Source organism: Scyliorhinus torazame, chromosome 19 (assembly GCF_047496885.1).
Source record: "Scyliorhinus torazame isolate Kashiwa2021f chromosome 19, sScyTor2.1, whole genome shotgun sequence".
Classification (NCBI taxonomy): domain Eukaryota; kingdom Metazoa; phylum Chordata; class Chondrichthyes; order Carcharhiniformes; family Scyliorhinidae; genus Scyliorhinus; species Scyliorhinus torazame.
Genome location: NC_092725.1, coordinates 54628068 through 54645268, shown reverse-complemented (window position 1 = coordinate 54645268; position 17201 = coordinate 54628068). Strand labels below are relative to the sequence as shown.

The 17201-nt window shown below is 49.7% G+C and overlaps 1 protein-coding gene, 2 non-coding genes and 2 pseudogenes across 3 annotated transcripts in view; all 5 read left to right on the top strand.

Annotated features, from left to right (window-relative positions):
* etfbkmt (electron transfer flavoprotein subunit beta lysine methyltransferase) overlaps positions 1-17201 on the top strand; it is an 89354-nt gene that overhangs the window by 24568 nt on the left and 47585 nt on the right. The gene's annotated exons all lie outside the window — the stretch shown is intronic.
* LOC140396670 (U2 spliceosomal RNA) lies at positions 3858-4048 on the top strand. The gene has a single exon (XR_011936583.1). It is a non-coding gene; the product is annotated as a U2 spliceosomal RNA (small nuclear RNA).
* LOC140396676 (U2 spliceosomal RNA) lies at positions 5827-6004 on the top strand (annotated as a pseudogene).
* Positions 10907-11097, top strand: LOC140396668 (U2 spliceosomal RNA). Its single transcript, XR_011936581.1, has one exon. It is a non-coding gene; the product is annotated as a U2 spliceosomal RNA (small nuclear RNA).
* Positions 12876-13053, top strand: LOC140396675 (U2 spliceosomal RNA; annotated as a pseudogene).

Here is a 17201-nt window from a genome sequence, read left to right as displayed (position 1 = left end):
CACTTTCTCATCGATGCAGCTGGACGATCCGGCAGAGCCGACAGCAAACTAGACGCTACGTCCAGACTCCCAATGGAAACGGTAAAAGACGCCAAGCTGCTCGACATCTGCAGCAACCCTGCAGACGGAGCGCAGCGTAGATACGCGGGGCGACATATGCACAGATCATCAGCAGCGGAGTTAAAAAGACGACCAGAGAGGAGGTTCATACACCCTCCACCGAAAAAGACACCACGGCACAGAATGTGGAAAAGCAACAGAAGGGCCCCCAACAAAAAGGGGAGGCCCCAGCACGCCCTGACAACCCAACCCCAGCCTCATCTGACGAGGAACACTCAATGGAAGAGGAGGGACAAAGAATGAAGAGCCCTGGGAAACAGTGAACAGGGACAAACGAAAGAGAAAACAAAAAAACAAACTGAAGAACCCCCTGATGGGGAGTGGCAAAAAGCGACACCTTTCAGCCAGCGCACTTCGCGCCGACACCTCCTCCGATGAGGAAAAACAAGACAAGAATCGGCCTCAAATAAAGAGGCAAAGCACCAATGTGGAACGGGAGGCACAGACCCCCCAGACCACAGATCGGGAAGAAAATAAGATTTTCCGCCGAGACAATCAACCTCTGGCTCATGGGAACAGCAATATGACCAACGGCCACCAAACGCCGGACATCGAAAACAAGGTCACAGACCAACCCCTGAAAGTAACCAGCAGCAACAACCCAGGCGAAGACCGGCCTGCAGCCCCAACACCTACTGACTGCCACAACGAACACCAGGGCTACACCAGCCCCCCAGTGCATCTGCATCAAGTTCACGGGGCCAGTGCGGACCAGAACAGTTTTCTTAGCCCTGCAACTGTGCTAAAGTTTGCGAGCACCACCGGCATGCTGGGGAACATCCAACAGCTGGAACAGCCAACTGTATAGACTCTGGACTCTTGGGACTGGTAAATCTACCTTTTTATAATGGGTTTTAAAATTGCATCCATAAATGACCCAGAGGCAAGGGAGATAGTTTGTCGTGTTGGGAATATTGGGAGCGAACAACGTCTTACCATGTCCGGGTGAATGAAGCTCTCTGTGCTCCCGGAGTCGAAAAGGCAAGGTGTCTCGTACCCATTTACCCTGACGGCCATCATGGAGCTCCGGAGGTGCTTCGGTCGCGACTGGTCCAGGGTGACCGCGCAGAGCTGGGGGTAGCCGGCGGCGTGATCGGAGGTGCTGGGGCCCACGAAAGAATGAGCAGAATGGTGCTTAAATTGAGCATAAGATTGACACGAAACAGCGCTCAATAACAAATTGCCTGTTGATTACAGTGCAACTAAACCTTTTGGTACAACAAAAGAAAACTGCAATTAAAAACAGAAGCACTTTGAAGTAGACAATGGCTAAAGAGAGAAACTTTGCAGGCAATGCTTCACCCTGCATGTTCCCGACCTTCCACTGGTGGGATCCTCTCGTCCCATCAAAGTCGACTCCCCATTGACAGGATCCCCAGCGGTGAGAAGAGCGAGCCACGCAAATAGCCAGAGACATCGATGGGAGCAGAACATCCCGCCAGTGACCAACGTCGGGTCTTCTGGAAAATGCTTGGGGGGGGGGGAACTTGCCCCTAGCTTGAAGGTGTCCTGTGAGATTGGTGACTGGTAAATCGATTCAGCAAATCATAATCTGATGGTGGGCATGAGAGGAGAACATGAATCGAGAGAGCATAATTAGCACTGTGGCTTCACAGCGCCAGGGACCCAGGTTTGATTCCCCACTGGGTCACTGTCTGTGCGGAGTCTGCACGTTCTCCCCATGTCTGCATGGGTTTCCTCCGGATGCTCCGGTTTCCTCCCACAGTCCAAAGACGGGCAGGTGAGGTGGATTGGCCGGGAGTGCAGGAGGCGAAAGAGGCCGGTACCCTGTCCTTTGCGTCCCTGGTAGCCCGGCGGAGGATCTTGTTATTGTGGAAAGACACAAAACCCCCCAGTGTGGAAGCCTGGATAAATGACATGGCAGGGTTCATCAAGCTGGAGAGGATAAAGTTTGCTTTGAGAGGGTCTGCGCAGGGGTTCTTCAGGCGGTGGCAACCGTTCTTAGACTATTAGATGGAGGTCGGTCAGCAGCAGCAGCAACCCAGGGAGAGGGGGGGGGGGTCTCTTTCGGGGGGGGGGTATATGGGTGGGTGGGCAAGGGGGTTTTCCTAGGGGCACTTGAAAAAGGAAAAACATAAACATATGGGAAAGTCAATATGTGCGGGAGGAACCCATTGGACAAGTTCTGTATTATGTTGGATTGATATGTTTATGTCTTGTTCTGTTACTTTTCTTTTCTTTTTTTTTGTTACGGGGGGAGGGGGGTTTGAATGGTTGAAAATTTTTGTTGAAAAATTCTGAATAAACATTTTTTTTTAAAAAAAGGTTAGGTGGATTGGCCATGCTAAATTGTCCCAAAAGGTTAGGAGGGGTTATTGAGTTACGGGGAGAGGGTGGAAGTGAGGGCTTAAGTGGTTTGGTGCAGACTCGATGGGCCGTATGGGCTCCTTCTGCACTGTATATTCTATGTTCTAACGTTGAAATAAAAATTGATAATGCTGGGCAAACAGCAGGCCCTTCTACAGAACTGAAGAGGGATAGAAATGTAATAACTACAGAGGTGGGTGGGGCAGAATGGAAGGCCAGAGCTAAGGAGAGATTGACAAAGATGTCATGGTCATGAGACAAGTGGGGTGCTAATGGTGCCATCGAGGACGGGTGGGGGGAGTGTTAATAGCGGCATAAAGGTGAGAGATATCAGAATGTGTTAATAGGAGAACAGAGGTCAATGCTCAGTGGGAGCACTGTGGGGAGGGGTGGGGTTGTACTGGGACAAGCGAAGGGAACCAAGTAAACAAAAAAAAAGGTATTTTGGAAAGTTGGAAGAGATATCTGTGAATGCCAGACACGCATCATCATCATGAGGGAAAAGGCATGCAAAGTAATGGAGTAAAGACATCAGTCAGAAGAAGGACATGAAATAAACATTCCAGAATGGAGGTGCAGGAAACAGACAAAGTAGAAATAAAGAGAAAATAACTTGGTAGAATTCTGAATTATAAGAGAAAATGCTGGAAACACACAGCAGACACAAAGGGAACAAAACAACCCACACTCCGCAGTGTCCCTATACCTCCATTCCCCCTTCCTGAAGCTGACAGGACTGCCAAATACATCCCGAAAACTCCTATTTTTAATAGCACAGCACGAGTGGTTAGAATCTGCAATGCACTGCCTGAGAGTTTCAACAATAAGAAGTCTTACAACACCAGGTTAAAGTCCAACAGGTTTGTTTCAAATCACCAGCTTCCAGAACACTGCTCCTTCCAAACCTGTTGGACTTTAACCTGGTGTTGTCAGACTTCTTACTGTGCCCACCCCAGTCCAACGCCGACATCTCCACATCATGAGAGTTCCAAGCCTGCCTTTCAAAAGGGTAATTATCTGAAGGGAAAATATTTGCAGGGCTCTGGGAAAAGGCAGGGCGAGTGGCACCAGACAAGTTCGTTCCCTCTGCTGCTGCTCATTCAAGTGTTTTCAAAAGCTTGCTCTGCAGCAGCTGCCTGTGACAGTGACGTGCTTGTGGATGGGCACTGCCCTCTCCCATCTGATTGGTGGCGTACTCGTCATCTACATAAGTGTCATGCAGTCTGGCTGAAAAAGTGGGAAAGAGGCAAGTTCTGTAAATATGAATCTACTGTTCCAATGAGAAAGGCCAGGAGCAATAAGCCAAGAGTGAAAGTCTCCGTGTTTACATCGGAAAGTCTTTGAATGCTGTCAGTCTGCTGTAAAAGAGGGAAGGCATATGGCACTTGGGCAACTCAAGAGCATTGTGCATCGCTTCTTGGCCTTTTGGCTCAGATCAAGTGTAGTTTCTGTTCTTTTCAGTTTAATATCTGAAATGTCCCTTATCTGGGGACCATATATTAAATTGATTTTTAGAGCAGGGAGATGGACTCGGGGCTTGCTCTGTCCACTCTACGCATCGACCTGATATTGCAGTATCTCCAGGAATGGTGCACACCACCCCTTTATGGGGAATTTCTAAGTCAAAAAACAGATTGCACATACAAAACGGCACTTTATCTCCTTGTTCTTTCATCCTCTTCACTCATTCACTCACAAAACAAAATTACTGCCCATTCTCCACATCCCATGCACCACACTGCATTACCACTCTTTCTCAGCTTTGACAAAGAGTCAGCGGACTCAAAACCTTACCTCTTTTCTCTCCCTACAGATGCTGTCAGACTTGCTCAGATTTTACAGCATTTTTTCTTTCCTTTCTGCCTTACCACTTTGCTTCGCACAACACCGTACCTACACCCCCTGCTGCCTAGCCAAAGTGCTCTTGTATCTAAGCCAGTTCACAAACTTCAACCTGCTCCTCGGCAGCGGAGGCACTCAAGACAAGGCCTCCCTGTACATGGACGACGTCGCCGTCTTCTCCTCAGATCCCGCGTCGGTACGCAGGCTCGTGAACGCCTGCGACCAGTTTGAACTGGCCTCGGGAGCCAAGGTAATCCGCGGCAAGAGCGAGGCCATGTTCTTTGGTAACTGGGCCGACCCGTCCTTTGTCCCCTTTACCGTCAGGTCAGATTACCTGAAGGTGCTGGGGACATGGTTCGGAGTGGCTGGGGAGTGCACCAAAACCTGGGCGGAGCGCATCGCCAAGATACGACAGAAACTGGCCATGTGGGAGCAACAGTCCCTCTCCATTACGGGCAAAACCCTGGTCATCAGGCGTCAGGTACTCTCGGTATTGCTGTACGTGGCGCAGACCTGGCCCATTACCCGACCCTACGCTGCAGCAGTCACCCGAGCCATCTTTAAGTTCGTCTGGAGATCCAAGATGGACCATGTCCGAAGGGACACCATGTACAAATCTCTGAATAAGGGAGGGAGAAAAGTACCCAACGTCTCCCTCATCCTGATGGCCACCTTTGTGTGCAGCTGCATCAAGCTGTGCGTGGACCCCGGTACGCAAACACCAAGTGTCACTACGTACTGAGGTTCTACCTGTCCCCGATGTTACGAAGGATGGGCCCGGCCTCATTGCCGCGGAACGCTCCAAGTAGTTGGACCGAGCCGTAACACCTGTCCCTCTTGGAAATTCTTTTTCAAAAAAACACCTTTGACCACAAGGCAATGAAGCAGTGGTCAGCATTGAATGTCCTCGAGGCCCTTGGGGGAAAAGGAGACTGTGGAGGATGCTGGATGGTTCCCTGAACAGACTGTCAGAGTCATCTGGCAGAACGCTTCATCACCAGAACTGTCAAAACAAGTAGCAAGACCTGCTAGCTTGGCTGGTGGTGAGAAGGGCCCACCCTGTCAGATTCTTCTTGTACACCCGAAGTCTCAGCGCGGTTGCACACTGCCCTCGGAGTGGCTGTGGGGGAGATGAGACGGTCGCCCACCTTCTTGTGGAATGTGCCTTTGCAAAGAAGGTCTGGAGAGAGATGCAGTGGTACTTGTCAAGGTTCATCCCGAGCAGCTCTGTGACACAGGACTCTGTGCTCTACAGACTGTTTCCAGGGACACACACCGAGACAAACATCAACTGTTGCTGGAAGGTCATCAACTTGGTGAAAGACGCTCTTTGGTCTGCCCAAAATTTGCTGATCTTCCAGTGCAAAGAATTGTCCTCGACCGAGTGTTGCAGACTGGCACATTCCAAGGTCCAGGACTACGTGCTGAGGGACGCACTCAAGCTTGGGGCAGCTGCCGCCAAGGCGCAATGGGGAAAGACCACTGTGTGACGTTTTTCCAGCAAATGTACACCAAGGGGTGGGTAACAGTGTAAAACCCCCTTGGTCTGGGCCACCAACACTCTGTTCTTTTCAGTTTAATATCTGAAATGTCCCTTATCTGGGGACCATATACTAAATTGATTTTTAGAGCAGGACGGTGGACTAGGGGCTTGCTCCGTCCACTCCATGCATCGACCTGATATTGCAGTATCTCCAGGAATGGTGCACACCACCCCTTTATGGGGAATTTCTAAGTCAAAAAACAGATTGTACATACAAAACGGCACTTTATCTCCTTGTTCTTTCATCCTCTTCACTTATTCACTCTCAAAACAAAATTACTGCCCATTCTCCACATCCCACACACTAAATGCACCACACTGCATTCCCACTTGTTGCTCGTTTTAGCCTTCGTTTAATTGCTCTTGTTCTATCACCTTTGCTCTTGAGTCACCAGGTATCTTTCTGATACCGCCACGTGTTTCAAGTCCGAGTAATGATCAATAATCCAACACACCGCTTTGTAAGAGTTAAATCAACGCACATTTATTGTATACAGTAATCAATACTTATACATTAATTCTACTTCTAAGCTACTTCCTACCACTAACAGGCCAATACTTAACTTTGGAAATGGCCCACCAGGTCAAGGAAACGAATGGCCTTTCGTATGGGTTCTGAGCCTGCGGGATTCAAAGCTGGTACAGGTCGATAGCCAGGAGTGCCTATCTCGTAGCGAGCGTTGAAGACTTAGGATTCTAGCGGCTGTTGCAGAAGGTCAGCAGAAGGCAGCAGGGTGAAGAAGGGTCGATTGGAACTTGGACTCTATTCTTATAGTCCCCAGGGGCTTCCCACTTTTCGGGGCGGACCCTGTACCTGGTTCGAAGTGATTGGACTTGTCCCAATCACTTGGTTCGATATTCTCCAATGCTGGAGCGATTCCTTGATCGATGGGCGGTTTTGGGGTGGTCGTTCACCTCTCATTGTGTAGGCACCTGCTGGTGCCGAAAAGTCTGGGTTGGCGTTGTGTGTCTAATTTGTTGCACATTGTTCCCGGGGATTGCTACTTAATATCCAGATGGCTGGTGTGTTGTTATGCTGATGGCTGCAGGTATCGATTCTGTCTGGCCTCCCCAGAGGCGAATACACAGTTTTACCTGCAGCTGCCTGTTTGAGTCCTGTTGGCTGATTTTCCCATCAGCCTCTTCCGTTTGCCATTTTAAATCGGGATTAGGCCATTCTAATCGGGAGTTAGCCATTTTAACACTTTCTCATCGATGCAGCTGGACGATCCGGCAGAGCCGACAGCAAACTAGATGCTACGTCCAGACTCCCAATGGAAACGGTAAAAGACGCCAAGCTGCTCGACATCTGCAGCAACCCTGCAGACGGAGCGCAGCGTAGATACGCGGGGCGACATATGCACAGATCATCAGCAGCGGAGTTAAAAAGACGACCAGAGAGGAGGTTCATACACCCTCCACCGAAAAAGACACCACGGCACAGAATGTGGAAAAGCAACAGAAGGGCCCCCAACAAAAAGGGGAGGCCCCAGCACGCCCTGACAACCCAACCCCAGCCTCATCTGACGAGGAACACTCAATGGAAGAGGATGGGACAAAGAATGAAGAGCCCTGGGAAACAGTGAACAGGGACAAACGAAAGAGAAAACAAAAAAACAAACTGAAGAACCCCCTGATGGGGAGTGGCAAAAAGCGACACCTTTCAGCCAGCGGACTTAGCGCCAACACCTCCTCCGATGAGGAAAAACAAGACAAGAATCGGCCTCAAATAAAGAGGCAAAGCACCAATGTGGAACGGGAGGCACAGACCCCCCCAGACCACAGATCGGGAAGAAAATAAGATTTTCCGCCGAGACAATCAACCTCTGGCTCATGGGAACAGCAATATGACCAACGGCCACCAAACGCCGGACATCGAAAACAAGGTCACAGACCAACCCCTGAAAGTAACCAGCAGCAACAACCCAGGCGAAGACCGGCCTGCAACCCCAACACCTACTGACTGCCACAACGAACACCAGGGCTACACCCCCCCCCAATGCATCTGCATCAAGTTCACTGGGCCAGTGCGGACCAGAACAGTTTTCTCAGCCCTGCAACTGTGCTAAAGTTTGCGAGCACCACCGGCATGCTGGGGAACATCCAACAGCTGGAACAGCCAACTGTATAGACTCTGGACTCTTGGGACTGGTAAATCTACCTTTTTATAATGGGTTTTAAAATTGCATCCATAAATGACCCAGAGGCAAGGGAGATAGTTTGTCGTGTCGTGAATGTTGGGAGCGAACAACGTCTTACCATGACCGGGTGAATGAAGCTCTCTGTGCTCCCGGAGTCGAAAAGGCAAGGTGTCTCGTACCCGTTTACTCGGACGGCCATCATGGAGCTCCGGAGGTGCTTCGGTCGCGACTGGTCCAGGGTGACCGCGCTGAGCTGGGGGTAGCCGGCGGCGTGATCGGAGGTACTGGGGCCCACGAAAGAATGAGCAGAATGGTGCTTAAATTGAGCATAAGATTGACACAAAACAGCGCTCAAATAACAAATTGCCTGTTGATTACAGTGCAACTAAACCTTTTGGTACAACAAAAGAAAACTGCAATTAAAAACAGAAGCACTTTGAAGTAGACAATGGCTAAAGAGAGAAACTTTGCAGGCAATGCTTCACCCTGCATGTTCCCGACCTTCCACTGGTGGGATCCTCTCGTCCCATCAAAGTCGACTCCCCATTGACAGGATCCCCAGCGGTGAGAAGAGCGAGCCACGCAAATAGCCAGAGACATCGATGGGAGCAGAACATCCCGTAGTGACCAATGTCGGGTCTTCAAGAAAATGCTTGGGGGTGGGGGGGGTGGAACTTGCCCCTAGCTTGAAGGTGTCCTGTGAGATTGGTGACTGGTAAATCGATTCAGCAAATCAAAATCTGATGGTGGGCATGAGAGGAGAACATGAATCGAGAGAGCATAATTAGCACTGTGGCTTCACAGCGCCAGGGATCCAGGTTTGATTCCCCACTGGGTTACTGTCTGTGCGGAGTCTGCACGTTCTCCCCATGTCTGCATGGGTTTCCTCCGGATGCTCCGGTTTCCTCCCACAGTCCAAAGACGGGCAGGTGAGGTGGATTGGCCGGGAGTGCAGGAGGCGAAAGAGGCCGGTATCCTGGCCTCTGCGTCCCTGGTAGCCCGGCGGAGGATCTTGTTATTGTGGAAAGACACAAAGCCCCCCCAGTGTGGAAGCCTGGATAAATGACATGGCAGGGTTCATCAAGCTGGAGAGGATAAAGTTTGCTTTGAGAGGGTCTGCGCAGGGGTTCTTCAGGCGGTGGCAACCGTTCTTAGACTATTAGATGGAGGTCGGTCAGCAGCAGCAGCAACCCAGGGAGAGGGGGGGGGTCTCTTTCGGGGGGGGGGGTATATGGGTGGGTGGGGAAGGGGGTTTTCCTAGGGGCACTTGAAAAAGGAAAAACATAAACATATGGGAAAGTCAATATGTGCGGGGGGAACCCATTGTACAAGTTCTGTATTATGTTGGATTGATATGTTTATGTCTTGTTCTGTTACTTTTCTTTTTTTTTTGTTACGGGGGGGGGGGGGGTTTGAATGGTTGAAAATTTTTGTTGAAAAATTCTGAATAAACATTTTTTTTAAAAAAAGGTTAGGTGGATTGGCCATGCTAAATTGTCCCAAAAGGTTAGGAGGGGTTATTGAGTTACGGGGATAGGGTGGAAGTGAGGGCTTAAGTGGTTTGGTGCAGACTCGATGGGCCGAATGGGCCCCTTCTGCACTGTATATTCTATGTTCTAACGTTGAAATAAAAATTGATAATGCTGGGTAAACAGCAGGCCCTTCTACAGAACTGAAGAGTGATAGAAATGTAATAACTACAGAGGTGGGTGGGGCAGAATGGAAGGCCAGAGCTAAGGAGAGATTGACAAAGATGTCATGGTCATGAGACAAGTGGGGTGTTAATGGTGCCATCGAGGACGGGGGGGGGGGGGGGGGGGGGGAAGTGTTAATAGCGGCATAAAGGCGAGAGATATCAGAATGTGTTAATAGGAGAACAGAGGTCAATGCTCAGTGGGAGCACTGTGGGGAGGGGTGGGGTTGTACTGGGACAAGCGAAGGGAACCAAGTAAACAAAAAAAAAAGGTATTTTGGAAAGTTGGAAGAGATATCTGTGAATGCCAGACACGCATCATCATCATGAGGGAAAAGGCATGCAAAGTAATGGAGTAAAGACATCAGTCAGAAGAAGGACATGAAATAAACATTCCAGAATGGAGGTGCAGGAAACAGACAAAGTAGAAATAAAGAGAAAATAACTTGGTAGAATTCTGAATTATAAGAGAAAATGCTGGAAACACACAGCAGACACAAAGGGAACAAAACAACCCACACTCCGCAGTGTCCCTATATCTCCATTCCTCCTTCCTGAAGCTGACAGGACTGCCAAATACATCCCGAACACTCCTATTTTTAATAGTACAGCACGAGTGGTTAGAATCTGCAATGCACTGCCTGAGAGTTTCAACAATAAGTCTTACAACACCAGGTTAAAGTCCAACAGGTTTGTTTCAAATCACTAGCTTCCAGAACACTGCTCCTTCCAAACCTGTTGGACTTTAACCTGGTGTTGTCAGACTTCTTACTGTGCCCACCCCAGTCCAACGCCGACATCTCCACATCATGAGAGTTCCAAGCCTGCCTTTCAAAAGGGTAATTATCTGAAGGGAAAATATTTGCAGGGCTCTGGGAAAAGGCAGGGCGAGTGGCACCAGATGAGTTCGTTCCCTCTGCTGCTGCTCATTCAAGTGTTTTCAAAAGCTTGCTCTGCAGCAGCTGCCTGTGACAGTGACGTGCTTGTGGATAGGCACTGCCCTCTCCCATCTGATTGGTGGCGTACTCGTCATCTACATAAGTGTCATGCAGTCTGGCTGAAAAAGTGGGAAAGAGGCAAGTTCTGTAAATATGAATCTCCTGTTCCAATGAGAAAGGCCAGGAGCAATAAGCCAAGAGTGAAAGTCTCCGTGTTTACATCGGAAAGTCTTTGAATGCTGTCAGTCTGCTGTAAAAGAGGGAAGGCATATTGCACTTGGGCAACTCAAGAGCATTGGGCATCGCTTCTCGGCCTTTTGGCTCAGATCAAGTGTAGTTTCTGTTCTTTTCAGTTTAATATCTGAAATGTCCCTTATCTGGGGACCATATATTAAATTGATTTTTAGAGCAGGGAGATGGACTAGGGGCTTGCTCTGTCCACTCCATGCATCGACCTGATATTGCAGTATCTCCAGGAATGGTGCACACCACCCCTTTATGGGGAATTTCTAAGTCAAAAAACAGATTGTACATACAAAACGGCACTTTATCTCCTTGTTCTTTCATCCTCTTCACTTATTCACTCTCAAAACAAAATTACTGCCCATTCTCCACATCCCATGCACCACACTGCATTACCACTCTTTCTCAGCTTTGACAAAGAGTCAGCGGACTCAAAACCTTACCTCTTTTCTCTCCCTACAGATGCTGTCAGACTTGCTCAGATTTTACAGCATTTTTTCTTTCCTTTCTGCCTTACCACTTTGCTTCGCGCAACACCTTACCTACACCCCCTGCTGCCTAGCCAAAGTGCTCTTGTATCTAAGCCAGTTCACAAACTTCAACCTGCTCCTCGGCAGCGGAGGCACTCAAGACAAGGCCTCCCTGTACATGGACGACGTCGCCGTCTTCTCCTCAGATCCCGCGTCGGTACGCAGGCTCGTGAACGCCTGCGACCAGTTTGAACTGGCCTCGGGAGCCAAGGTAATCCGCGGCAAGAGCGAGGCCATGTTCTTTGGTAACTGGGCCGACCCGTCCTTTGTCCCCTTTACCGTCAGGTCAGATTACCTGAAGGTGCTGGGGACATGGTTCGGAGTGGCTGGGGAGTGCACCAAAACCTGGGCGGAGCGCATCGCCAAGATACGACAGAAACTGGCCATGTGGGAGCAACAGTCCCTCTCCATTACGGGCAAAACCCTGGTCATCAGGCGTCAGGTACTCTCGGTATTGCTGTACGTGGCGCAGACCTGGCCCATTACCCGACCCTACGCTGCAGCAGTCACCCGAGCCATCTTTAAGTTCGTCTGGAGATCCAAGATGGACCATGTCCGAAGGGACACCATGTACAAATCTCTGAATAAGGGAGGGAGAAAAGTACCCAACGTCTCCCTCATCCTGATGGCCACCTTTGTGTGCAGCTGCATCAAGCTGTGCGTGGACCCCGGTACGCAAACACCAAGTGTCACTACGTACTGAGGTTCTACCTGTCCCCGATGTTACGAAGGATGGGCCCGGCCTCATTGCCGCGGAACGCTCCAAGTAGTTGGACCGTGCCGTAACACCTGTCCCTCGTGGAAATTCTTTTTCAAAAAAACACCTTTGACCACAAGGCAATGAAGCAGTGGTCAGCATTGAATGTCCTCGAGGCCCTTGGGGGAAAAGGAGACTGTGGAGGATGCTGGATGGTTCCCTGAACAGACTGTCAGAGTCATCTGGCAGAACGCTTCATCACCAGAACTGTCAAAACAAGTAGCAAGACCTGCTAGCTTGGCTGGTGGTGAGAAGGGCCCACCCTGTCAGATTCTTCTTGTACACCCGAAGTCTCAGCGCGGTTGCACACTGCCCTCGGAGTGGCTGTGGGGGAGATGAGACGGTCGCCCACCTTCTTGTGGAATGTGCCTTTGCAAAGAAGGTCTGGAGAGAGATGCAGTGGTACTTGTCAAGGTTCATCCCGAGCAGCTCTGTGACACAGGACTCTGTGCTCTACAGACTGTTTCCAGGGACACACACCGAGACAAACATCAACTGTTGCTGGAAGGTCATCAACTTGGTGAAAGACGCTCTTTGGTCTGCCCAAAATTTGCTGATCTTCCAGTGCAAAGAATTGTCCTCGACCGAGTGTTGCAGACTGGCACATTCCAAGGTCCAGGACTACGTGCTGAGGGACGCACTCAAGCTTGGGGCAGCTGCCGCCAAGGCGCAATGGGGAAAGACCACTGTGTGACGTTTTTCCAGCAAATGTACACCAAGGGGTGGGTAACAGTGTAAAACCCCCTTGGTCTGGGCCACCAACACTCTGTTCTTTTCAGTTTAATATCTGAAATGTCCCTTATCTGGGGACCATATACTAAATTGATTTTTAGAGCAGGACGGTGGACTAGGGGCTTGCTCCGTCCACTCCATGCATCGACCTGATATTGCAGTATCTCCAGGAATGGTGCACACCACCCCTTTATGGGGAATTTCTAAGTCAAAAAACAGATTGTACATACAAAACGGCACTTTATCTCCTTGTTCTTTCATCCTCTTCACTTATTCACTCTCAAAACAAAATTACTGCCCATTCTCCACATCCCACACACTAAATGCACCACACTGCATTCCCACTTGTTGCTCGTTTTAGCCTTCGTTTAATTGCTCTTGTTCTATCACCTTTGCTCTTGAGTCACCAGGTATCTTTCTGATACCACCACGTGTTTCAAGTCCGAGTAATGATCAATAATCCAACACACCGCTTTGTAAGAGTTAAATCAACGCACATTTATTGTATACAGTAATCAATACTTATACATTAATTCTACTTCTAAGCTACTTCCTACCACTAACAGGCCAATACTTAACTTTGGAAATGGCCCACCAGGTCAAGGAAACGAATGGCCTTTCGTATGGGTTCTGAGCCTGCGGGATTCAAAGCTGGTACAGGTCGATAGCCAGGAGTGCCTATCTCGTAGCGAGCGTTGAAGACTTAGGATTCTAGCGGCTGTTGCAGAAGGTCAGCAGAAGGCAGCAGGGTGAAGAAGGGTCGATTGGAACTTGGACTCTATTCTTATAGTCCCCAGGGGCTTCCCACTTTTCGGGGCGGACCCTGTACCTGGTTCGAAGTGATTGGACTTGTCCCAATCACTTGGTTCGATATTCTCCAATGCTGGAGCGATTCCTTGATCGATGGGCGGTTTTGGGGTGGTCGTTCACCTCTCATTGTGTAGGCACCTGCTGGTGCCGAAAAGTCTGGGTTGGCGTTGTGTGTCTAATTTGTTGCACATTGTTCCCGGGGATTGCTACTTAATATCCAGATGGCTGGTGTGTTGTTATGCTGATGGCTGCAGGTATCGATTCTGTCTGGCCTCCCCAGAGGCGAATACACAGTTTTACCTGCAGCTGCCTGTTTGAGTCCTGTTGGCTGATTTTCCCATCAGCCTCTTCCGTTTGCCATTTTAAATCGGGATTAGGCCATTCTAATCGGGAGTTAGCCATTTTAACACTTTCTCATCGATGCAGCTGGACGATCCGGCAGAGCCGACAGCAAACTAGATGCTACGTCCAGACTCCCAATGGAAACGGTAAAAGACGCCAAGCTGCTCGACATCTGCAGCAACCCTGCAGACGGAGCGCAGCGTAGATACGCGGGGCGACATATGCACAGATCATCAGCAGCGGAGTTAAAAAGACGACCAGAGAGGAGGTTCATACACCCTCCACCGAAAAAGACACCACGGCACAGAATGTGGAAAAGCAACAGAAGGGCCCCCAACAAAAAGGGGAGGCCCCAGCACGCCCTGACAACCCAACCCCAGCCTCATCTGACGAGGAACACTCAATGGAAGAGGATGGGACAAAGAATGAAGAGCCCTGGGAAACAGTGAACAGGGACAAACGAAAGAGAAAACAAAAAAACAAACTGAAGAACCCCCTGATGGGGAGTGGCAAAAAGCGACACCTTTCAGCCAGCGGACTTAGCGCCAACACCTCCTCCGATGAGGAAAAACAAGACAAGAATCGGCCTCAAATAAAGAGGCAAAGCACCAATGTGGAACGGGAGGCACAGACCCCCCCAGACCACAGATCGGGAAGAAAATAAGATTTTCCGCCGAGACAATCAACCTCTGGCTCATGGGAACAGCAATATGACCAACGGCCACCAAACGCCGGACATCGAAAACAAGGTCACAGACCAACCCCTGAAAGTAACCAGCAGCAACAACCCAGGCGAAGACCGGCCTGCAACCCCAACACCTACTGACTGCCACAACGAACACCAGGGCTACACCCCCCCCCCAATGCATCTGCATCAAGTTCACTGGGCCAGTGCGGACCAGAACAGTTTTCTCAGCCCTGCAACTGTGCTAAAGTTTGCGAGCACCACCGGCATGCTGGGGAACATCCAACAGCTGGAACAGCCAACTGTATAGACTCTGGACTCTTGGGACTGGTAAATCTACCTTTTTATAATGGGTTTTAAAATTGCATCCATAAATGACCCAGAGGCAAGGGAGATAGTTTGTCGTGTCGTGAATGTTGGGAGCGAACAACGTCTTACCATGACCGGGTGAATGAAGCTCTCTGTGCTCCCGGAGTCGAAAAGGCAAGGTGTCTCGTACCCGTTTACTCGGACGGCCATCATGGAGCTCCGGAGGTGCTTCGGTCGCGACTGGTCCAGGGTGACCGCGCTGAGCTGGGGGTAGCCGGCGGCGTGATCGGAGGTACTGGGGCCCACGAAAGAATGAGCAGAATGGTGCTTAAATTGAGCATAAGATTGACACAAAACAGCGCTCAAATAACAAATTGCCTGTTGATTACAGTGCAACTAAACCTTTTGGTACAACAAAAGAAAACTGCAATTAAAAACAGAAGCACTTTGAAGTAGACAATGGCTAAAGAGAGAAACTTTGCAGGCAATGCTTCACCCTGCATGTTCCCGACCTTCCACTGGTGGGATCCTCTCGTCCCATCAAAGTCGACTCCCCATTGACAGGATCCCCAGCGGTGAGAAGAGCGAGCCACGCAAATAGCCAGAGACATCGATGGGAGCAGAACATCCCGTAGTGACCAATGTCGGGTCTTCAAGAAAATGCTTGGTGGTGGGGGGGGTGGAACTTGCCCCTCGCTTGAAGGTGTCCTGTGAGATTGGTGACTGGTAAATCGATTCAGCAAATCAAAATCTGATGGTGGGCATGAGAGGAGAACATGAATCGAGAGAGCATAATTAGCACTGTGGCTTCACAGCGCCAGGGATCCAGGTTTGATTCCCCACTGGGTTACTGTCTGTGCGGAGTCTGCACGTTCTCCCCATGTCTGCATGGGTTTCCTCCGGATGCTCCGGTTTCCTCCCACAGTCCAAAGACGGGCAGGTGAGGTGGATTGGCCGGGAGTGCAGGAGGCGAAAGAGGCCGGTATCCTGGCCTCTGCGTCCCTGGTAGCCCGGCGGAGGATCTTGTTATTGTGGAAAGACACAAAGCCCCCCCAGTGTGGAAGCCTGGATAAATGACATGGCAGGGTTCATCAAGCTGGAGAGGATAAAGTTTGCTTTGAGAGGGTCTGCGCAGGGGTTCTTCAGGCGGTGGCAACCGTTCTTAGACTATTAGATGGAGGTCGGTCAGCAGCAGCAGCAACCCAGGGAGAGGGGGGGGGTCTCTTTCGGGGGGGGGGGGTATATGGGTGGGTGGGGAAGGGGGTTTTCCTAGGGGCACTTGAAAAAGGAAAAACATAAACATATGGGAAAGTCAATATGTGCGGGGGGAACCCATTGTACAAGTTCTGTATTATGTTGGATTGATATGTTTATGTCTTGTTCTGTTACTTTTCTTTTTTTTTTGTTACGGGGGGGGGGGGGTTTGAATGGTTGAAAATTTTTGTTGAAAAATTCTGAATAAACATTTTTTTTAAAAAAAGGTTAGGTGGATTGGCCATGCTAAATTGTCCCAAAAGGTTAGGAGGGGTTATTGAGTTACGGGGATAGGGTGGAAGTGAGGGCTTAAGTGGTTTGGTGCAGACTCGATGGGCCGAATGGGCCCCTTCTGCACTGTATATTCTATGTTCTAACGTTGAAATAAAAATTGATAATGCTGGGTAAACAGCAGGCCCTTCTACAGAACTGAAGAGTGATAGAAATGTAATAACTACAGAGGTGGGTGGGGCAGAATGGAAGGCCAGAGCTAAGGAGAGATTGACAAAGATGTCATGGTCATGAGACAAGTGGGGTGTTAATGGTGCCATCGAGGACGGGGGGGGGGGGGGGGGGGGGAAGTGTTAATAGCGGCATAAAGGCGAGAGATATCAGAATGTGTTAATAGGAGAACAGAGGTCAATGCTCAGTGGGAGCACTGTGGGGGAGGGGTGGGGTTGTACTGGGACAAGCGAAGGGAACCAAGTAAACAAAAAAAAGGTATTTTGAAAAGTTGGAAGAGATATCTGTGAATGCCAGACACGCATCATCATCATGAGGGAAAAGGCATGCAAAGTAATGGAGTAAAGACATCAGTCAGAAGGACATGAAATAAACATTCCAGAATGGAGGTGCAGGAAACAGACAAAGTAGAAATAAAGAGAAAATAACTTGGTAGAATTCTGAATTATAAGAGAAAATGCTGGAAACACAC